The sequence below is a fragment of the Triturus cristatus genome, chromosome 8 (genome assembly GCF_964204655.1).
Source record: "Triturus cristatus chromosome 8, aTriCri1.1, whole genome shotgun sequence".
NCBI lineage: Eukaryota > Metazoa > Chordata > Amphibia > Caudata > Salamandridae > Triturus > Triturus cristatus.
The window spans coordinates 121,974,643-121,998,797 of record NC_140591.1 but is presented as its reverse complement, the minus strand read 5'-3'; the positions used below and the strand labels follow the sequence as shown (position 1 = coordinate 121,998,797).

The 24,155-nt window shown below is 45.5% G+C and overlaps 1 long non-coding RNA gene across 1 annotated transcript in view; it reads left to right on the top strand.

The window, feature by feature from the left end:
- The window catches only part of LOC146801679 (uncharacterized), a 29,087-nt gene extending 5,250 nt beyond the window's left edge, over positions 1-23,837 (top strand). The window contains exons 2-5 of the long non-coding RNA XR_014967641.1: positions 13,298-13,344; positions 13,932-13,967; positions 18,360-18,438; positions 23,743-23,837. This is a non-coding gene — a long non-coding RNA (uncharacterized LOC146801679). The remainder of the gene's footprint in view (positions 1-13,297; positions 13,345-13,931; positions 13,968-18,359; positions 18,439-23,742) is intronic.
- Positions 23,838-24,155: the final 318 nt, after the last annotated feature.

Genomic DNA, 24,155 nt, shown 5'->3' with positions numbered 1-24,155 from the left:
TGCTCACCAAGCCCCTGCAATTCCCCCTACATGGTTAATACAAGTACTCAATATGCAAAATGTGTGTCCACAACCTAGCATTGATATGCTTGTATTCAAACCTTAGAGTCCCGGATAACTGACTATTTGCTATTGCGTGCGTTGACTACAGCTGATAATGCACACATGTTGATTTTCGGTATGGTACTCATACGGGAATGTGACTATGATTTAGTGTTTCTTCCCTTTTCAAACGTTTGTGCAATTAGCAGAACCCTTCTTCGGTTTGGTGCTGCATTTTCCATGCAAATGCTAAGCTCATGGGTAACAAATGGTTTCAAGTTAGGAGTGAATTTTAGGTGAAACTCCAAATCAAATATGGAAAATTCTAATTTCTTATGACCTTTTGGATTCATTGGTGCAAATTATTCACTTTATAAGTCCTGTTGTAGCAAGAGAGCACACCAACATATTTCCTGTACTTCTTGTGAGTTTAGAACACGACCCTGAAGAGGTCGGGATCTCATTGTAGACATAGGAGACAGACCACCTTTTCCAAACCTTGATCTCTGATACCTTATGTTATGTTATTCAAAACCTGCCAGAACTCAAACTACAAATAAAAGCAAGGCCTTTATTTTCCTGAGAAATGATAACAGCAAGAAAGAGCTCCTAGATTCAGTTAAAGGTTATTACAGACAATTTCTGCAAAACTGTAATGAACTACATGAATGGAAATAAGAGGCTAAGATACTGCAATGAATCATCCCTAACATATTGATACTGGAGACTCTAGTGAACTATAAATAAAGCAGTTTCCTCTGTTTAATAGTAATGCTCTGGTTCTACCAGCTTGCGACTGCCATATATTCAGTAACAGGACGTGAAACCCTCAACTTCTTATAGTAGCATGCTTGCTCCATGCTATAGGTGGATGACTGAGTCCATAATGTGCTCCTGGTAAGAGTGTAGCATAGGATACACCTGTGCCTGTATGTAGTAATGTGAAGTTTAACATCAGGATCAAGATGATCTGTGAATATAAAATAGACTTAAGTGAATGAAGAAGTAAGTCTACTCTCTTTATAGTTCCAGAGAGGCTCCTAGATCATCAAGTTCTCTCACAGGCTAGCCTTTTCTAAATTTCACATATACACTAGCCTGGGGCCAAATCGAAAGAAGTTTGGAATATTTGTGATAAATCCACAAATCAGTTATTTAGTTACCACGCGCAGTAAACATGATATCAAAGTGGATCAAGTTCAAAATAGGATTAACCTATGGCAATATTGGTTTTGCCTGTTTTTTCACATGTAATGATATGAAGTTGCCACTAGCATTGTGCTAATCCTAAGGAGGACAGCTGTCCCATGCCATACATTTGTATTTCTACAGTTGTAAACCAGATTCCAAAGTCTTTAGAAATGTGAGTTTACCCGCTGACTGTACATTGTACAAAACGTTTTACTACCCAAACTTCGGTAAATGAGGGTGTTATACGGTTCCTATCAATTAAGTAGGACTGTGTATCTGAACAACATAAGCTTCAGAATATGGGAGTTCAGTTCACACATACCATCAGAAAACATTGGCCTGGGTCCCAGCTAGCCCACAGTGCCCCATCTGAACTCCTAACCCTACCAGGGTACCAGAGGATATCAGCAACCTCGAACATAACCACTCTTTATTCCCCAAGGAAATCGTGAAAACTGATCTACCATTTCATTGTTTACATTTATATGCCCAATATAAACACAAGAAAGATACAAATTGACTTTTCTTTTTTTGAAACCATCATATCCTTGTATAGAAAGAGTGTGCTGCAATTATTAGGCAGAATAAACAAAGCATTGTAACTAGCATTACAAGAACGGTGAAAAAGGTAAACAGTTCAACCATTATTAAATTACTATGCTTTTACTCGCACTTAACACTACCTATACTATTGAGAGGAAAGTGGGAGTACCCTCTGCAAGATCCCCTGGGATAGCCTAACGCGCCATACCTAAGTATAATGTATCAGGAGCCCAGCTTGTGTAGGACTGGCTATCGTCCTTTGCAGGATAGAGGTCAGAATCAGCAGGACTGCATCTGAGCCACAGGGCGTCATGTTCCAAGAAAATCCCAGCAAAAGTGCTCCTCTGCCAAATGTATCACAGAGGCCATTTACATAATTAAAGCACTGCCCCAATGTCATTGTGTCAAATGTGCTGAGCTGATGCTATGGTTAGTCTTTAGTCTTAGAACTGTCTCCAACCGGACAACCAAATACAGTGGCATCGCTTCTATGTGCCTAGCTTTATACAGAGTGTACTTACTAAGAAATTAACTGCATGTATAGTAACTTCTCAGTACATTATCATGTAAGTGTCAAACATGTAAAAAGTTACCGTTAAAAAAGGGTGTCAAGCTAAAAAGTGAAACTAAAATGGAGACTGAGAGCAGGCCCTGTTGTGCTTTACAACAAGGACCAAGGTCTTTCGTGTACATTGTATAGTTTTTGAAACATCTTTAAATTTCTTGTTTGCATATTTGTTAGAGAACTATTTTTAATTTAAAATTGTGGTACTTGAGCAGAGAACTCCTTAAAGAATTGGCAATAAGGGACTTCCAGTTACTTGCCATTTGATATTTCCCAGAATGCCATGTTTAGGTATGTAGATGAGTTCAAAGGGGAAGTGGCCCATTAGAGGCTGTGTTCCCTGTGAAAGTCAAACATGTGCTTCAGAAGCTGCCTTCATTGGAGACTCAGCCTTATCAGCATCAGGCGAGATGCAGCATCTTCAAAGTGCGCTGCCTGTAGGTGGGACTGTCTCTGGCAGAATCTTGTGTGATAATCTGGGTGATGGACCTCTTCTCCAAAGTCGTTGAGTGTCAGTCCTTATATACTCAATCAATCAATCATAGGCATTTGTATAGCGCACTGCTCACCCGGAGGGTCTCAAGGCGCTGGGGGGGGGGGGGGGGGGAAACGCTACTGCTCGAACAGCCAGGTCTTGAGTTGCTTCCTGAAGGCGAGATGGTCTTGCGTTGTCCGGAGGTGGATGGGGAGGGAGTTCCATGTCTTGGCTGCCAGGTAGGAGAAGGATCTTCCTCTGGCGGTGGCTCTGCGGATGCGGGGGACGGTGGCGAGAGCGAGGCTGGCGGAGCGGAGCTGGCGGGTGGGCTTGTGGAAGGTCAGGCGGCTGTTGAGGAACTTGGGGCCCAGGTCATGGAGGGCCTTGTGTGCGTGGGTGAGGAGTCGGAACGTGATTCTTTTGTTGACGGGGAGCCAGTGCAGGTCTCTCAGGTGTCCGGAGATGTGGCTGTGTCGGGGGATGTCCAGGATGAGTCGTGCTGAGGCGTTCTGGATCCGTTGGAGTTTCTTCTGGAGTTTGGCGGCGGTGCCGGCATAGAGGGCGTTCCCGTAGTCCAGCCGACTGGTGACGAGGGCCTGGGTGACCGTCTTCCTGGTCTTGGTGGGGATCCACCGGAAGATCTTTCGAAGCATGCGCAGGGTGTTGAAGCATGAAGACGAGACGGCGTTGACTTGTCTGGTCATCGAGAGGGAGGAGTCCAGGATGAAGCCTAGGTTGCGTGCGTGGTCCGTTGGCTTGAGGGTGGCTCCCAGGGCGGGGGGCCACCACGAGTCGTCCCAGGCGGAGGGTGATGATCCCAGGATGAGGACCTCCGTCTTGTCTGAGTTCAGTTTCAGGCGGCTGTTCTTCATCCATTCGGCGACGTCTTTCATCCCTTCGTGTAGGCTGGCTCTGGTGGCGTCCGGGTCGCTGGTGAGGGAGAGGATCAGCTGGGTGTTGTCGGCGTAGGTGATGATCTTGAGGTTGTGTTGACGTGCGATGGTTGCGAGGGGGCTCATGTAGACGTTGAAGAGGGTGGGGCTGAGCGATGACCCTTGTGGAACGCCGCAGAGGACTTCGGTGGCCGCTGACCGGAACGGGGGGAGGCGGACTCTCTGGGTTCTTCCGGTGAGGAATGAGGTGATCCACTCCAGGGCCTTCTCCTGGATGCCGGTGTTGTTCAGGCGCTGTATCAGGGTGCGGTGGCAGACAGTGTCGAACGCTGCGAAGAGGTCCAGGAGGATGTGGGCCGCAGTTTCCCCGTTGTCAATTAGGGATCTGATGTCGTCTGTAGCTGCGATGAGGGCAGTCTCCGTGCTGTGGTTGGCTCGGAAGCCGGATTGTGAGTGGTCGAGGGATCCGTTGGTCTCGAGGAAGGCGGCTAGCTGTGTGTTGACGGTCTTCTCGATGACTTTGGCAGGAAACGGGAGGAGCGAGATGGGGCGGTAGTTCTTGAGGTCGGAGGGGTCTGCAGTTGGTTTCTTCAGCAGGGCACTGATCTCGCCGTGTTTCCAGCACTCCGGGAAGGTGGCGGTGTTGAAGGAGGCATTGATGATGTCGTGGAGGTGGGGTGCGATGATGTGGTCGGCCGTGTTGAAGATGTGGTGTGGGCAGGGGTCCATAGGGGATCCGGAGTGGATGGTGTTCACTGTGCGTGTTGTGTCTTGGGTGCTGACTGGGGTCCAGGTGCGGAGGGTGGCGGTGGGGGGCATCGGTTCGGTGGTGGGGTTCGTGGTTGGTGGGCCGAAGCTGTTGTGGATGTTGGCGATCTTGTCGTGGAAGAAGGCTGCTAAAGGGAATAGAATTTCTGACATAAGTATAGGAATGTCTGGCATAGATTATGCGCATCAAGGTGTACGTCCAAACATTTCCTTATGGACATGTGAGGCGAATGGCCATCAATTCAGACTACAATATTTTAGCTATATGTCTGTATTTTTCCTTATTTGACCTTGGCATGCTGTCTTCTCGGCTCCTGCTCTCCTACTATCCTGCCTCTGGCAATACCAGGAAGCAGGCAGCCAAGCTCCCTCCGGACCCTCCCCAAAGCCAATCACAATGCTGCAAGCAGCGTTGTGATTGGTGTGGATGCCGCCCAACCAGGTCCTTATGGGGAGGCCATGTTCTCCATGTAGGCAGCATTGCAGCCTACATGGAGAACTGCAGAGTGTGCGTGACTGGTTTGGGTTGCCCCAGAGGGCCGTCCAAACAGTCTTTGTGCACTCAACAGTGGGAAAACCACTCCTCCTCTGACCTGCTTGCTCGCCCGCCCGCAACTAAATATAAAATGGTTTGCCCACTCGGTGACTCTTTCCTGTTGTTCCCACCACTGTTATCCCACTTGACAGAAGCTGCTATTATCAATTCAGGGGTGCCTGACCATGATGCAGTAAAAGCATGGCTTAATCTGGGGGTGCTGCAACCTCCTCCAGTGCAATGGAGGCTAAAGTTCTCCCACTACAAAATGCCCATTGATTAAAGATGTTTCCATGGCCACCTCCAGGCATGCCTGGACCACAATTAGGAGACAATGGGTTACCTGAGTGACCATTGGGCAGCCAAGACAGTGACAGTCAGGCATGGCACAATGTAGGCTGCTGCCCAAGGAAATGCAAGGCACTCCAGTTGCAACGCAAACTGGAACAAGTCAGCCATACTCTCAAGACTCAATACTCCTCCACTCCCACAGAGACTACATAGGAACCCTTGGTGCAGGATAAAAAAAAGTCTTAGCTCACTTTACATTACTAGAGCAGAAACTGGCCTTTTCCATCGGAAGCAGTGCCACAAAGAGAGGGAGGACAGAACTAAGCAAATTTGAGCCCTATAGGCCTGCCAACAAGAGGCATCCCACACTATACCTGCCAACCTCCATGCAGATGGCACACCCCGCACACAGCCACTAGATATTCTGGTGCCCTTTGGAGCATACTATGCACCCTGATGCACCTCAAACATCACAAAAACACCCGTTGACATAGACATTTTCCTGATGCAAAACGCACCCCCTAGATTTACTCCACTGCAACACTGAAAAATTGAGGCCGCCATTACTGAGGGCAAAATCACAGAGATTATTGGGGACCTACCATACAACAAGTCCCCTGGCAGAAACTGGTACCACTCTGAATATTATAAGATGGAAAAGGACCTTCTAGTGCCCATGCTTTGTACGTTCTTTTTGGAAACACACCCCACCCAGACTGTTAACATAGGTCAACATTGCAATAATTACTGTTATCACCAAACCTGGCAAGGACCCATTGCACTGTGCAAACTACAGACCAACTTTTCTTCTTAATGCCAAAACCAAAATCTTGGGCTAACTACTGGAAAAACGACTACAGCAAGTTATTCGCACTTTAGTAATATGAGATCAAGTGGTATTTGTTCCCCACTGCTCCTCCATGTGGCATCTCTGAGCCCTCTCCCACATTTCCTGCAGGTGCGCAGTGATAAAGATGAAAAATGACTAATCTCTCTTAATGCTTAAAATGGCATTCAAAAGCTTGATTGGGACTATATGTTCCACATACTACAACAGGTAGGTATAGGCCCATCGTTCTTAGCTTCGGTCCATAAACTTTACAGTCAACAAAAGGTGAGGGTGGATTTTCACGGCTACATCTTTACACCCTTCACTATTCACAGAGGTTCCAGAATAGGCTATCCCCTCTCCCCCCTGTAGATTATCCTCGCCCTGGATCCCATGGTGATCACCATTTGAAACTCGCAAGAAATACAAAGCATACCAACCACAGGAGGGATTAATAAAATATCATTAAATGCTGATGACATCCCGGTCACTCTTCTCAACCCGACCTTCTTGCTGGATGCCATGATGGAATTGATCGCCAGCTTCTCAAGCATATCGAGATACAAAGTGAACTGGTATAAATTTGAAGGCATGCATTTGACTCTTCACCTGCCCACCACTGTTCTTAGAAGGCATCACATTTTCAGAAACCCCTGACACCCTGAAATACTTGGCTATTCCGATCTCCCCGGAACTGACCAACATCCTTACACGTGAACATCAAAGCGAACTTTCACTTTTGGGCCCTGCAAGCCTCTCCCTATGGGCCAAGACCCAAATGATCAAAATGAATATGTCACCTAGACATAACTAACACTTTTTAATGATCCTTCTCCTCGTCCCTATCCTACTGATGTTGGGTAATGATGATTCACTCACAACCTTACTATGAGAATCTGGGCAAAAGCCAAGTTCAAACTTGCCAAACTGTATCAACTGTAAAAGGTGGCATTAGATTCCCCAGCATCACACGTTACTGACAGGCATCAGAACTCATGCACCTCTGTTACATCCTACACACCTCCCTGGACACCCAGAAATGAGTTGCAATGGAAATGGCCCTGAATGGATGCATAAGTGGACCTAGAATGCTCTACACTGGTGTCCCTGACTGCCTCCTCTCTTCCCATCCAGGCTTGGCCACCATGACCTATGCCTGGAGAAAAGCTCATACACTCCTGAAAGTACATCCCACACTTCATTTTCTTGTCTCTATTGGTGTAAGGCATTCATGCTGATAGACGGTAAAGAGCCCTTATGGAATGCCCCAAGCACTAATGGTGTATGTTCCATAGCCGGCTTGCTTATAGACCAAACATGCGAATCCTTTGCTGAAGGACAGGCCCAATTTAACCTACCTTCACAATATTTCTGGGACTACCAGAGAATACAACATTGTTTACGGAAAGTATTAGCTCCACCTATCTCAGTAATACTGGGAGGCCTCTCCTGTCCTGGACCACTTGAAAAAACTGGTTATACACAAAGGGGTGGTGTCTGTTCTCTATCAAATACTGACAGACTATCAATACTTCACGATTGGCTCCTGAGGCGAAAAGCCGGGAGCGGGGATTAATTACTTTTAAAATCATTGTGATGTGATACTGTGTTTTTTAACTGTTACCCCCACCTACCTGAACATTTGGCTTCTCAGAAACAGCGCTACTCGCTGCAACGACTCCCTTCCTTCGGCCACCATTCCCGAGGGCGAGGCGAGACACGCCCCCTCGGCTGGCCACGCCCCCTCCAACCCCCCGACCCATCGGCATAAAGCATGTGTCTTGGTAGGAAGCGCAGCGGACGAGCGCAGCGGGCGCGACGTTTGCGCGCCGAAGGCGCGCCTAAGGCAAGCCCGTCTGCGCCCGTCCGCAGCCGGACGGGGCTAGGGGCACGACTCCATGCCAATTTGATCTCCTACTACTCTGAGGAGCTTATCACCCTCCAGGGCCACTTGCCACACTCGGACTCTGTCCGCAGGCATATTACTTCTCTAGGGATTGCACCCTCTCCCACTCCTACTCTGCCGTTCTCTCCGCCCGTCTGTTTCCCGCAATGCCCTCTCCCACCCGGCCCTTCCCCTCCCACCCCGTCACTATCCATCCTCTTGCTTAACACCAGGTCTGCGGTCAAGCACCATCATGAGCTCTTTGTCTTGCTTGATTCTGAAAAGCCTGACTTACTGCTCTTGACCGAAACCTGGTTCTGTGACTCTTCCCTGCCTGTTCTCTTGGCTACCCTCCCCCCCTCCTATGTGGCCTTACATGCTGACCGCCCAGCAGGTAGGGTTGGCGGTGGAGTGGCGATTATTGTTCGGTCGGAACTAAATTTTCAACCCATCCCCTCTCCCCCCATCTCCTCCACCGAATTCCTCACTGTTCGTTCCCTCGCCCTCTCCCCTCCTATCACCTGTCTCCTAATGTACCGTCCTCCCCAGTCTTTGCCTCTATTCTTGCCGGCTTTTCAAGACCTTTTGGCCAACATGGTGGTCAATTATGCCTCGGTCTTGGTATTAGGGGATTTCAACTACTGGCCCTCGGACCCTTCTGAGTGTACAGCCTCTAAAGAATTCACAGAGACTCTCACATCTTTAAATTTCATACCACACATCTCTGTCCCCACTCACTCTCACGGTCACACTCTTGACCAGGTCTGGTCTCTTAATCTTCCAGTTTCCCCGGTGACGGTCTCCCCCTGTACCTGGTCCGACCATGCCCTTATTTCCTTCTCCGTCACTCTCAACCCGATATCCAAAGTCCCCCACGCTAAAAACACCTGGGCGCGGAATTGGAATAGAGTTGACTTTCCCACTCTTATGTCTCACCTTCAGAATTCTACCCCGTCCCTCTCCGATCTCTCGTCCGACTCCCAAGCCAACACTATCAATACCTGGTTGGCTAGAGGTTGTGACTCAGTGGCTCCCCTGCGCCGCATCTCCGTCCGGCGACCAAAGGAGTCTAACAGGTGGTTTAATGACCACCTAAAAGAACTAAAGCTGTCCGTTCGACAGGCAGAAAGGCACTGGAGGAAAAATTATTGTCCCTCACTCAAATCCCTTTATCTGAAATCACTCGCCGACTATAAGATCGCAATCATTTCCGCCAAAACCTCCTATTTCTCAACCAAAATAATGTCTGCCGAAAACAAACCTAGGGAGATCTTCAGCATAGTGCAGGACTTGGCTTACTCCGACAAGGCTTCACCTCAAATCCCCCCATCCCAGCCCCTTTGTAATCAACTAAACACTTACTTCCTCGATAAGATCGCTACCATCAAAGCCAACATCCCCCCCCTCATCAGCCTATGTCGACCCCTCTCCTCCTACTGTTCAAAACCTTCTCACATCTATCCCCCCCATCACTGAAGAGGTATTCCTAGACTTACTCCCCAAAGTAAAGTCAGGCTCTCCGGCAGACATCTGTCCGGCGCGAATTCTCCAACGAATCTACTCCTCTTGTCCTGAACCCCCCATTACCTTTCTTAACAGCTCCCTAGCGCAGGGAGTAGTGACCCCTACGCTCAAATCAGCCACCATAGTGCCCATCCTAAAAAAACCTGGCGCTGACCCATCCATCTCAGCCAACTACCGCCCCATCTCCCTGCTGCCCTACTTGGGCAAGGTGCTGGAACGTTATGTCACCACGGTACTCAGCACCCATGTAGAGGCCAATGGGGGATTGGCTTCCCGCTAGGCTGGCTTTCGACCTAGCCACTCGACTGAATCAGTCGTGGTATCAGTCCTGGACAACCTCAGGAAGGGTATGGATTATAACAAACATCAGGCCCTGGTACTCCTCGATCTCTCGGCCGCATTTGACACGGTAGACCACACCATCTTACTGTCCCGTGTCAAGGCGGCTGGAATTGAGGGAGCAGCCCTGGTGTGGCTTTCCTCCTTCCTGAGGGACCGCACTCAGGCGGTCCGGCTCGGAGATTTTACAACCATCCCACTCCCCGTCACGTGTGGTGTCCCCCAGGGTTCTTCCTTGTCCCCCCTATTATTCAATCTCTACATCTTCCCCCTCATCTTCGCTCTTCAACAGCTGGAGGTCACTGTGTTTAACTACGCGGATGACCTCCAGCTCATCTTTGATCTATCCTCTTCTCCCCTCTCTGTTTCCAGCTTCCAGTACACCATGACATTTATCAGGGACTGGATGAACCATAACCATCTCAAGTTGAATCCGGACAAAACCGAGTTGGTTCTTACCGGAGGTTCTTCCAGTCCCTGGAATTCTCTCTTCTGGCCCCCTACTCTTGGTCCTGCCCCCACTCCTTCTACCACGGTCAAAACTCTGGGGGTTAAAATGAATAATCAGCTTACCCTCCACTCTCAAATCAGCTCCGTAGTCTCCTCCTGCCTCCTCACTCTCCGAACTATCCGCACTGTCGCTCGCTTCTTCTCCCCCCAGACACTCAATATGATCATGGCCGCTCTAGTCATATCACGACTGGACTACGCCAACGCCCTCTACAACGGCATACCAGCATACAGCCTAAGGAGGCTACAGGTGGTCCAAAACCAAGCCGCCCGACTGGTTTTTGGTCTCCCACGCTACCACCACTCCACACCCCTCCTCAGGGAGCTTCATTGGCTCCCGATAAAGGAACGTTCTCTGTTCAAAACCGCCTGCATGGTTTTCCAGGCTCGTCAAGGCACCGCACCTGCTTTCATCTCCTCACTAATAACAGAATACGTTCCCTCTAGACAACTTCTTTCCTCTTCCAAGTCCCTTCTCCAAATCCCACGCTTCAGACGCAAAAAGTGGGGTGGGTCCAACTTTTCCACCTTGGCCCCCACTTTCTGGAACTCCCTTCCAGACCACCTACGTGCGTCTACCCACTATCTATCCTTCCGTAAGGATCTAAAAACGTTTCTTTTTAATCAGGCATTTCCTGTGTAAACCCCCTCTCCGGCCCAATCCCGGGCTCCCTTCTGTCTCTGTAGCCAATCCCCTCCACTAGTGCCAAGAAACCGTTCGGTGCACGCTGCGCTTTATAAATGTTTTAAATTAGAAATTAGAATACTTCACACCAGGAGTCCCTCCTTGAAATCCTGGTGGTCAAACAGGCCATGTATAAAATATTCAGATGAGGATTGGCAAAACTATAGGCCACACATGATGGCCATATCAGGGAAGCCAGACTAAAATTAAACTATTTTAAAATACTTCATCAATGGCATTGGATACCCTTTCAACTACAGCAATCATTACTGCTTCCAAAAGTGACATGTACGCGGTTTGGGCCCCAGGACTGAGACATTGTTCATTTCCAGTGGGAATGCCCTATATTAACCCACTATTGGACATCTGTGACCAATATGATTGCACAAACCCGTGCAATCGTATTGGTCACAACCCAAATGATTCTTCTCCATGACTCCACCCAATGCCCGGACATCCCCAATCAACAATACAGATGGCATACTATGGCACTGGCAACAGCAACAATCTGTATCCTAAGATTCTGGTGCACTAACATCTGTCCATCCTATGACTCCTGGCTCAAGGAAATGTATAAAACTGCAGTCTGTGACCTCACCGATGCCAGGCTGAATGATCGACTGGAGACATTTCTAGAGCTGTGGAGTGTGTTCATTAGAGGCCCCTGGACTACTCCATATAACCTGGTACAAATGGACTATGAGGAATCTGATATACAGTCTTACCCATGGGATTTATCGGGGGAACCCATGTTGAGGCTCAAGAACACTTGTCTGCAATTAGCCAAAAGACTTTCTCAGAACAAAAGATAGGAAGGTTCCCTACTATCTCACTCCCCCCCCCCTTTTTTTTTTACTGTTCACCACCACACGTCCCCGTTTCCCATCCTGGATTCCCCCCTTCTTATAGGGAATGATTAAATGTACCCTGTATCAGTACGAAGACAAAAGGCAGGATACTTTAACTTGCCATACATTGGACTTTCGAAGGCTCCTATAGTCCGGTGCTTTTGAATAGTCCAGTAACTTGACTGTGCATGCTGACACGTTTGGTTTACGAGGTTTTAATTTTCTGTAGGGTACATGTAAAACCCAGTAGAAAAGTGTGAATGGGGGTAGATTGACTGGTGAATAAATGTCTACCTTCTGACGACCATTATTAATGCTTTGCCTTAGTGTGTTGGTGTCTTCTTGACAGCCTTTCTCTCAGTTGCTGCACAAAAATGTAATGCTGTAAATAGTGACACAATATCGGTACATGAACTTTACAGCCCTGTTCTTCTAGGAATAGTTTGACTTATCCATTGGCAATCAGTGCATACGTTTAGCTTATCCATGTTAATATTCCAGGGTTCCAGGTTAGGTTGACTTTATCCCATCTCAAGAAAATCCTAAGAACTTAGGGGCAGAATTATGACGACTTTCGCATCCCTGCAAATCGGCAAGGATGCGCCAGGTAAGATGCGTCACGCAAGTTTACCCTTGCGCCACCACAGATGCGCCGCATTTACTATGCGGTGCATCGTGGCGCAAGGATAAAGAGATGTGTGGCGCATCTCCCGTCAGACGGGTGGCACATTGCTGGAGTCGTGTCGCATGCTCGACGCAACTCCAGCAATTCTCGTGGCCTGCCCATACATAACGTGGTGCGTCACGCATTATGCCTGCTTCAAGCAGGCGCAATGTTTTGACGCAGCGGTGTCAGAAAAGTGACTGAGTGGAATTTTGTAGATTTCACTCAGGCACTTTACCGAGGCTTTACTGCGCCAGAACCCCTCACCCCGCGCCAGAACGCCCACGTGAAACCTGACGCAGGTTTCATGTAGCGCAGGGCTTTACAACATGATGCATCTCCCTAGATGCGGCACGTTGCAAATAGGGTGCAATGTGGCGCATGGTTTACGACGCCTCTACGTCACAGAAGTTACGCAACAGCGGCACAAAAGTGGCGCAAGGAGCTCATAAATCTGCCCCTTAGTTTGGTTTTTTGTATCGTCCTTGAGCGTTTACTCCTTCTGTGAACCATTTTCAGCATGGTTACAAAATGAGACATTAAACCAAGTACCTTCGAATTTACTTTTAGCAAGAAAATCAGGTAGTAGCCTTTAAACATAAGTATGTGCTTCTGTTGGATTAGTGTGCTAACACTGATGTAATTCTGTGTGTGTCGGGACCAGGAGAGAGTGTATTGGTCAAACTCTGTCTTTTCTTTTTCTCCCGCAGAAACTCGGGAGTCAAGGCTGGGTGATAGTCGTGCTTCAGAATTGCGGGTATGTATTGCAGATTTTGCAGTCTTGCTTGTCAACGAGGGTCCCAATGAGGGCAGAGAGAGGAGTACACCAGACTGCGCCCATTGACCAATGAAGCCAGGCCAGGCCTTGTGGCTGGGGGGTAGCAATTGTACCACACGGGTGCAAGGAAGGCTGCCACGTCAGGTGGTCATGTCAAGATCCTGAGAATTCTTGTAAGATCTTCATCACGCTCACATCTAATAAGCATTGACAGAACCCATGCAATCTTGAGAACCAACATTCATTGGCAATGTGCACAGCTCTTCAGACAGTAAGGGGGGCAGCACTGAAATCATATTTTAGGAAGGAAATAATTTGAGGAGAACATTCACAGTTATTGGATCCAATCCATCGGTCAGGTTGTACAGTCTTTAATCAGAGTCAGGACTGTATAAGTATAAGTGAATTTTCTTTTATGCTGCTTGGTTATTCTTTAAAATGTAATAGTTGTAGGGGAAGTAGTCTATAGTACATCGCAGTTTGTTTATCAATCGGTATTGTCATTGATTTAGTTGTCGTAGCGCAAAACCATTGTTATGTCTTCTTCTCGCTCTTCTTCTTTTCAGGCTAACCTGCTGGCAGCCGAGGAGAGAGAGCCAGAGGTACGTACTGTATCCTGGGGTAAAGAAATTGTTCATCTCCACTCTTTCTTCTATCTTGTATTTCACTCCAACAATTCCTCAGTACGCATTATCTAGTCCTCTGTCACTTTCAGAAAGACTGGTCTTTACTCTCTAGTCCTTTATTATTTCCTTTGTCCTGCCCTGACAGATATTTCCTTCCTATGATGATTTTAATTATGTTTCAGAATGTTTTACTTAAAAGAAATATATATATATATATCTATATCCTTTGGCCAGTATATTTCTATCTATCACCTTGCCTCGTATTAAACATGAAACACAAACTAATTTCAAAGGAAAGAAAGAAGAAAAACAAATATTTGGGCACCAAAAAAGTATATAATAATCCTCACTCTTCTGTGATTGTGACGTATCATTCTACCAGTCTGTACTCTACTTACTCAGCCTTCCCCACACCACTGCCCAGTCTGGCCGCCTCTTCCCCATCCATACGAAGTTGTGATCATGCTCCTGGCTCGGCCACGCCCCTCCTGGAGCGCGGCGGAATCGAGTGCTTCTCCCTCTAGTTCCCGCTCCTCCCTGTTCTGTTTCCCTGCCTGCTGCAAGTTTGGCATGCGCATCTCTGTAAGCTTCTCTAAGCCCGGAGGTCTCCAGTCCAGGATTCAATTGGTAAGGCAGCCAGGGACCACTATCCGAATTTCAGCTGTGCGCTGCTTTTTTGGGTAGCCTGGGGGCGGGAGGCGAGCTGAGAGGTGTCTGTGTTGTTCAGATGCCCCCAGCGGCCCAGTGGGTGCCTGAGTGGCCTTTCTGGAGGCAGATGGGCGCCCTTTACCTCCCTTTTATCAACGGGCAGACGTGTCACTCCCTTTCTTTCTCTTGCTGGGCCGGCCCATTTATGTATGTATATTGGGCAGGGGGCCTGAGCAGAAGTGGCCTCACTTCTTTCCAGGTGTTTTATCAGTGTGAACCAATCTTTGCATTTATTTTATCTAATTAAAGTTAAGAAAAAATGCCTCTGTCAGAGACCCCCCCCCCCCGCACACCCTCTTTTTATAAAACTTCGAAGCAGTGTTTTGCGGAAAGGCAATATACAAAATGAGGGCCACTTTTTTTTGCATGCCCGGGCCAGTCCCGCTATGTATGTGGACTCCTTAACTCAAACCCCGCACCAAAGAAATCAGCTTCTGTCTTTCCAGGTCACTTGTTTCCACACTTCCCCCTAGATCAGCTCTTTCTCATCTTGGCATCACCTTCTCTCTCTCGTTACTCCCCGCCCTTGTCAGTCTCCTCCCACTCTTGTAGTATTGTTCCTTATCTATTTCTGTGCTATCCTCCCAGTCCTGTAAAAGAAAAGTCCTTCCTTCCTTCATTTCTATTCCTCCTTTTTTAAGTTTCGGCTTTAATCTTTCTTCTCCTTCCATTCCAGAGGTCACTGTCATTGCAGACTATTGCCTTACCTTCGTTTATATATTCCCAGTGTCCTGACACAATCCTGTTTACACAGGGAGCTTTGGCCAACTCGTGCAGACCTTGAGTACTCAGGTTGTACATGATTAAACAGTACAGAATGACAAAGCATGCAGACAAGACAAGTGATCTTAAGAATGGGGCCCGATTCACAGAACTAACTTAAGACAAAATCCTAAACTTACTACCATTTTCGTATTCACAGAAGGCACTTACTCATTTTCGTATTCACAGAAGACACTTACTCACTTCGGTATTCACAGAAGTTAGGAGTCCTAAGGGTGTGTAAATAGGAGGCAGCACCAAAATTAAGACCAGGGAAAACCTGGTCTTAAACAGGCAAAAGGAGGAGAAATGTTTTATTTATCCTAGTTTTTGCTGTTTTCATGTGTGCTGCTTTATGCTGCATACATAGAAACAGCAAAACGCCATTGATTGTTTATGTGCAGGAAGATTACCTTTTCTGCACATAAACATTTTTAAAAAAAGACGTTTTGCAACCTCTATGTGTGCAGCATTATGCAGCACACATACAATTTATAAAACACCATTTATTGATTGTTTATGTGCAGGAAGGGAGGCCTTCATGCACATAAAAAAACTCCCACTCAACGCAGACACCCTTGCACTATGGTGCATGGGTGCCTGCATTGGCGCTAGGCTGCTAAATTTAGCACAAGCACAGGGGGAAATGCAGGGCTGCACCATATTGTTTCTGAAGTGGTGGAGCGCAGCGTTAAGCCAAGGAGGCTAACTCCGTGTTCCGCCACTTCATTGTAAATATGCCCCCAAGTTTCCTAAAATGGGTTTCATTGCCATTCTGAATCACACCTCTTGCATATGAATGATCAGCAGTTCTCGGCTCGTCGAACAGCTCCGACTGAGGATAGTTGATGCTGCAAACCGGATCAGCTTCTAGCTTCATAGTTCTCATCGTGAAGCCCTTTGAATTAACGATCAGATACCTGGATTTTTATAGTATTTGATCGATGATTTTATCTCATGTTTGCCAAATAGAACAGTACTAGAAGACATTAAACTTTGAGCAAGACCGTGGTAAATGAATGAAATTGATTTACACATAACTTAACCAATAAAACTATATCAATTTTCACTGCCAGCACCCATAGAGGTAATGACAGCAACGGTATCAAAAACAATAATAATTCAGCTCTATATACTGGAGATAGACAAGATAATAAGAATTCTGCGTGAGTGTAAAACTTCACAATCTCTAGGGAAAAGAGATAAAAGAATCTGAAAAGAAGTACATGATTACAACAGAAGAGGTCCTAATGAGCCTTGTCACAGCATTCACAACCGGGTGTGTAAGTGGCTGTATGGATGAGTGAGTGGGTGTGTGAATGGCTGTATGGGTGAGTGAGCTGATGTGTGAGTGCTTGTATGGATGTGTGAATGGGTATGTAAGTGATTATGTGGGTGTGTGAGTGCTTGTAAGAGTGAGTGAGTGGCTGTATGGATGAGTGAGGGTGTGAGTGAGTGACTGTGTGTAAATTAGTGGGTGTGTGAGTAGTTGTATGTGTGAGCAAGTGGCTGTGTGAGTGACTGTTCGTGTGAGTGACTCATATGAGTGGCAGTATGGCTGAGTGAATGGTTGTGTGAATGGCTGTACTAGTGAGTGCGTGGGTGTGAGTACCTCTATGGAGGAGTGAGTGGGTATATCAAAACTGGTATGAGACTGTGTATGAGTATGTGAGTGGTTGTATGTGTGTTTCAGTGGTAATAAGAGAGGCTCTATTGGGGCATGAGTGAGTGCGTGAGTGGTTCTATTCATGATGTCCCCTGAGGCATTTCCCCATTTTTGTGTGTGCTGCAGAAAGCAGCACACATAGAAAGAGGAATAAACAAGAAGAAATAAAGATATTTCTTATCATAACACTTCAAATGGGGATGTGTAACATTTCAATGCCTTCCCAGGTTTACCAGTAACGGTAAATATGTAAATGCACCAAAATCTATGAGTGGAAGCATGGGAACATCCACACTCCACCCATAGATTGGCACCCTGAGGCAGGGTAGCGTAACAATGTGTTGTAAGACTCTGGATTTATCATGCCATACAGGGCCATGCAAGGTGGCCTTGCACAGATTGATAGATCTAATTTGAGTTGTGTAGCTCTTGCGCCCCATAGCGTGGTGGAAGGGTTGAGCAACGCTTTAATAAATATGCCCCTAAGGCTCTACTAGTAGAAAATATCCTTCACCTCTAAATAAGGTTGCCTAACTGCGAATTTGGAGGGGTGGAAATGAAAATGAGCATAAATCTAATATAGTTTCCGCACACACTGCCTTCTCTCCGTGACTGGCTAAGTAACGTAAATTGACCTTTAAACTTCATCTTTAGTATTGGCATAACATTGTCTTGGTCTCATGGGCCCTCCATCCCTTATGGAGCACACACTGATCCAAATCCTAACAAAGGAGCATTAATTGACCACTCATAATGAAGGCCTGTGTAAGAACTGATGGTAACAGGGTGCTCAAATACAGGGGTGAGTGCAATTTGTACTCATTTCAAATCTGCTTTTATGTACTCCGAGTCAAACACTATTTGCACCTGTTGTTTTATATTTACATTAGTGTGTATCTTGCTCTGAATTATTGTGTGTGTTTAGATGCTTCACACTGAGTTGTTTGCTCTCGCATAAGGTACACTTCAAGCATATATTCAATATAATTTACAATGATTTTAGATTGCCGAATTTTAATTTTGTCATTTCATGAAAAATTTAAATGCATTTCTATTACTGTATGTTTGGCTCTTTTTTTATAACATTACATTGCCAGGTGCTGTTTTTAGAGAGTTTGTCTGTGTAGGTAGCTCTATTTGATAATTCTATGACTTAGTTGCACTTTATAAGCTTTGTACAACTGCTACAAAACATGAGCTAACATATTCAAATCTCCTTTTTCTGTGTACAGCAAGACACACAAGAGCTTGGACTCCTTCGATCACTGCAACTCTAAAAGGGACAATTATTGGATCACTCATTCCAGCATGGTAAGCAAGGTGTAGCACAATAGAGCCTGAAGTAGGTAAAAGTAATCATATCGTAGATGCTTAATGATGCCACTTTACCTTCTAAATGAACCCATTTTGTGGTCAGAGCAATGGGATCCCCTCATTTTGAGGTTGGAGCAGCAGGATCACTTTGATCTCACTGACTACAAGGAGGTCACTACCTGGGGTAAATATGCAGACCATCCTGTGAAGGGCCAAAAGTTCCATTCACATATGGCTGCTGCTGTTCGAAACAGGACATAGTTTTGGATGGTGTAGTTGATTGAATTACAGCAATATATGAGTGAACATTATAATTGAGCAGTTAAACCCCACAAAACTAAATTAAGCTTTTTTTCCAAAACTACTCTTTAAATTGTTAGGGAGAGAGCTGCCACCACCATGAAGACCAGAATGAATACTTCTATGAAGTGAATCAGAGATGTATTAACCCTTTGACTGCGGCGGGAATTCCGCCGCAGTGCTGGGGGGTGGGGGGGGGCAGCGCGGTGGCGCTGTGCTCATGACGGAGCCACTCCGTCATGAGCCACGGTTGAGCTGTGCTCATGACGGAGCGGTTCCGTCATGACTCCGCCCAGTTGCGTTGTTCCCCCGCACAGGCGGGGAAACAGCGCCGCGTGGGCGGAGCGGCCGCCAACGGTCGTGGCATGACGGAACCGCTCCGTCATGAGCACACGGCAACCGTGGCTCATGACGGAGCGGTTCCATCATGAGCGGGGAAGGGGTTAACTAAGAACCCGTAGATTTTGCTGTGGTAACTCATGCTGCCATACACAGCAAATATTAAAAGTGTAGGAGGAAAAATCCATTTCCAACTCTGCTCCTTTAAAATAGCACAAGGATATCATAGGCTGTATAGAAACCTGTAAAGCCATAATTAAATGGTACACCTTTAGGCACAGAGAATGGGAACAGTGTCAACTGTGCAAGTTTAAGTTCTCCAAGGATTTCCAAAGAGAAGGTACATAAAGGGAAAAATGTTGGATAACTTTACAATATGAGATGAATTTCCTCACATACCACAACCTTCCCTAACAGCATCACTAGCTGAGGTTTGATCAACCATTCTCTGATCTAATGAACAGAAACGTAATCTTCTTTATGGATTTACCTCACTGCAGGCAAGTATTTTGGGCAAATATAGGACTCAACCATCTGGTTTCCACTCAAAAAATCACCTCTTGGTGAGAGAATGTATTGATAAAATAAAACACAATCAATCAGTCTCTCCACTCAACACTCAAACACCTCAGCCCTGAGGCCCTTAGGCCCAATGCCATGAAAGAAGCTGAAGAAGCTATCACAGCTTTAACTCTGGAAGTTCTTCAAACAATTCTGATCCATGATTCCACCAGAAAGAAGTGTGGATCAGCTGTGAATCAGCTGTTATACACTCCGTACACCAACATTACTAGAACAGTTGAAACAGTAGTCCATCAGAAGAAAGTAATAGTTCTTGTTAAGACAGCCAATAGTTTGTACCACTGAGGCTTTGTAAAAATAACAACCTCTACTCCCTTGTCGTACAGTGCATAGCAGGTTCATTAAAGAACACAACAACACTTTAGCTACATTGGGATCAATGACTCCATCTCTCTAGCAGGACATAGTGCACCACTAACAAACACATCTGTTGCTGAAGAAACCAACAGTTGATTAAAAAATGATCTTGGATTCCAAATCCTATTCCTGAGTGCAGTCTTGTAAGGCAAGGGCATCCACCAGTTCTGGGACTAAGTGGAAAATAAAAACTTTAATTAAATTAAATTAGGAGCTTACTCCAAGATTGTCGGTCAAAATTGTGACCTTTTACAAGCACAGATTCTGCTTTAACTGACATCAGAGGTGATCTCTTGGTGTCTCTTATTAGACGACAACCTGACCTTTTCATCTTTCATGACCTTTCGGCTGCCTATGACACAGTGGGCAATGAGCTTCTTCTGAAGTGGTGAAAGAAATGCTCATAAATGTCAGACATTCTCCTTAAATGGATTTAATTCTTACTATCAGAAACATGTTAACAATTCACCAGTACCATAGCCACCTCACTGATCAAATATGTTCTCAATGGTTCAAACTGTTCCATTGGCAACATGTGCTGTTTCCCAGGATCACAAGAGCTGGAAGACACACCCCCACCCAAAAAAAAAGGAAAAATTAGTGTCTAACATGATCAGCACCTTTGTTTTTCAAAAACAAATGGTAGTTGCCTTGATTAGTTTCAACTTTCAAATCATATTTCAAGAATGGTGCTCCTTAGCAAATAAATAAACAACAACATTAAATTGATTAAGTCTCTGGTATTGCCTTCATGGAAAAAGATAAAATATAGTGTTCGAGGGGGGCAATGAAAAAGTGAAATAAATATCAGCAAATTTGGGGAGCATTTAAAGCAGAGTGTTATTATCTAACTTCTTCTAGTTCAAGCAGAGTCTGACTACTTGGTTCAGAAACCTCTAGAGGATTGTATTGTTTTTTAAGTGGCCCATTCTTTGGGGCTTATTAGGAGTTATGGTGGGTTGCCTGACATCTACCAGCAGGGTGGAGGTCATACATTGATCCAATCTGGCAGAATACTGCCAGCTATATTTAGAGATCTCTCCTTGCCTGGTGCAGACCTCAGTGCACTCAGAGGTGCCACTGCCACTATGATGGCCACTTTGAAGACATTGTAAATCTGCTGAGCAGACGCCATATTTCAGCTGGCCACTCAGCTACCCTTTTTTCTAAAACGAACTCCCAAAGAGGGAGTTTGTATTTGAAAAACAAAAGACTAATAGCCCAAACACTCTGGGAATTTTCTCCCAGGGTATGGGGTTAATTAAAAAAAAATTCTGCTGGGGCCACCAGGCAATTCCTGGTGATCGCAAACACGGAAATGAATGTGCAAGATTGCTTGCTCTCAAAAGCACGAATAGTCTAAGAAAATAAATAGAGAGGACAGATAGTCAGTTTGATGGACAGGGTATACCACCACCTTTGTGGCAGGGTACCCTATCCACTAAACTCTAAATGGTCAAATCCATATTAGATGTCATGACTCTTGTAAAGGATGACAGGCTGTTTGCAGCCACGACCATGGTTTGGGAATTCTAAATTAACCATTCATTTCAGATTCAAGAACAAAACATGCAGAGGAAAAACTGTAATGTTAAGGGACCCACTATTCTCAATTACAATGTGCACCCAGCTGAATCTACTACACTGCCTACCATATTATTGACAACTCTGTTTCTTTAAACCGTAGCCGAAGTAGCTTCGCCTGCCACATCCTCTATTTCTCCTATCAACAACACTTAGACACCTACCCGCAGAGTTTACCTGTTAGCCTGCCTCTATCCAATCAACCCACTCTCTAATTGATCTACTGAACCCCGTTCCTCATAATTCTCTCTATGGGTTTGGCGCTAGTTTTGCGTTATGTAAATTCACATACGTGCATTCAAGAATCCCCTGAAAACTGCCCTCTGCAAAGAAGCCTTTGACATTATTTCAGACATCACCAAGAGAGATTGAGCCCAACTCATTCCACAAATGCTCCACCTAGAATGTTCATGAATAGAATTCAAAAGTGGCAGAACTCTGCCTTGTAACTTGCCTTAACTTTACCTGGTATAACACATTTGGTCCAGACACCCAACAGACCATCAACTCTGCAATTCACTGTTTAAGTAATGTACATAAATAAATCCAGACATCAGTCACTATACCTACAAGTGCAATTAACAACTAAATTCATAATACAATGGTTGACTCAATTTTAGAGATGGATACTTGCTAAAAATGATGCAAAACGAGGTTTGTACAAGATGTATAAATGTGATTCAGTCAATTCATGAAATGCAGGATGGAAGTGCTGAGAACAGGAATTGGGGTAATAACTGACTGGCAGAGAATGGAAGGACATTTTCACCAGGTTAGCAGCTAGTGCACCCAGACAAACAATGAAGGAAAACCTCATAAAGATACCAGTAATTTGGAACTACATTCCAGCCGGAATATATCCAGTGCCTAATTTGAGCCTGTGGTTTCTGCTGCTCGGAACCAGTACTTAGTTGTCAACACTGGCCCTTGTGACAATCTGCCAAATGGAGGGACTGTCTGGCTAATTTAGAGATGACCATAACAGCAGTTAGTTATAAGTCAATATACATTAAAAATAACTGTTACCGCCTCACAAGCCATTCTAGGCAAAAATGAGGTGAATATGTCTGGTATTTTGGCAACCAAACTGAAGGAGATCACTTGTCCAAGGTACGTGAGGGTGCTTAGAATCACTGGATCAGAGCAATGGAATTGATGAGTGAAGCCCAAATTTGGGAAGTTAGTAGAAATGCATAAAAGAAGAGTGGGTGGTCAAGTTTTGATCAAGATGGGATAAGTGCAGTCAAGGACATTTAATGGGATGGCGATGGAATGGGGACATCTTTGGGGATGACTTAAGGGTGGATATTATTGTTATTCAGAATATGTTGATGTTAACCATATTCATACTAGGCCAGGCCAGAATTTGTATTAACACTTGCAGAATTAGAGCAATTTGCCATCTCCACAGAGTTCTAGACAAATTCTGCCAATCGCCACATGGCATAATTTTTTCCTAGTTCGAGCAATGCGATAACAACAGGAACAATGTGAGGCTCCAGCAAGCGAGGTGGCAAGCATGAATGACATTTGGAATTCCCAAGCATGATTACCTGTCGCTAGCAAGCCTTCCAGTGTGATTTTTAACACGAGCGGTCATGGGAGTGGCAGGGGTCAGAGGGCTGCTTCTCAGGTAGATTTGCAAATCAAGAGGCAGAAAACTCAACTCGACTGGCCACTTGCTCTTGCACAGCACACATTGGCATTGTCACAGATATTTCAGCATTGAAAGCGGTATTGGTGTTAATTCGCATCGCAAGCAGCGCGACATGCATTTTGTTCACACGTTGGTGGAACTCTGCAGAAATTTGCAAAGTTTTTGTGTCTCTGTGAAATTACACTAAGTGAAATTCCACGAGTTCCATCAACCCCTTAGTACTGAAGCAATATACTGGACATTTTGTGGCTCCTGATGGTTGGTGCAGGCTGTTTGTATTTTCTGAAAATGATAATTAAAAGAATTGACCCAAAATGACATAATACAACAGTTAAACTGCACCCTCACCTCAAATAGTGCCCACCACAAGATTTGCAAAGACCAAAACACCTTTTCCTGCTACACCTATTATGTTTTGTTTCAGGAACATGATAGCCTATTATTACCGACTAATTATTATTATTGTTTTTTTTTATCCACAGATTTGAAATGGAAACTCAATGAGGCTGTAAGTCTCTAACAGCTTTTATTGAATTAATTGGCTGGCGAATTAAATAATAAATCATGTTGAGCTCTATCCTGAATGTGTTTTGTGTTCTTTTGTGTTAGATAGTTGGAATCACAAGATTTATCCATGTTGTCACCTCAAAGTTTCAGAAGACACATCAAAATACACCTTGTTTATTACCTTGTATCTAATTATTTAATCATCTTTGATGCTTTTGTGTTTCAATCGCATTCTTTTCTTTTAGGTTGGTGCCATCATGCATGCATCAACATGAGACCAATTTGCAGTGTACTGTGTACGCTATGCAAAGCATCACGCTGACCCAAGATCAGATATACAAGGAAATAGTTCAGAGTTAATCTTCTAGGTGTGCACTATGAAGCAACC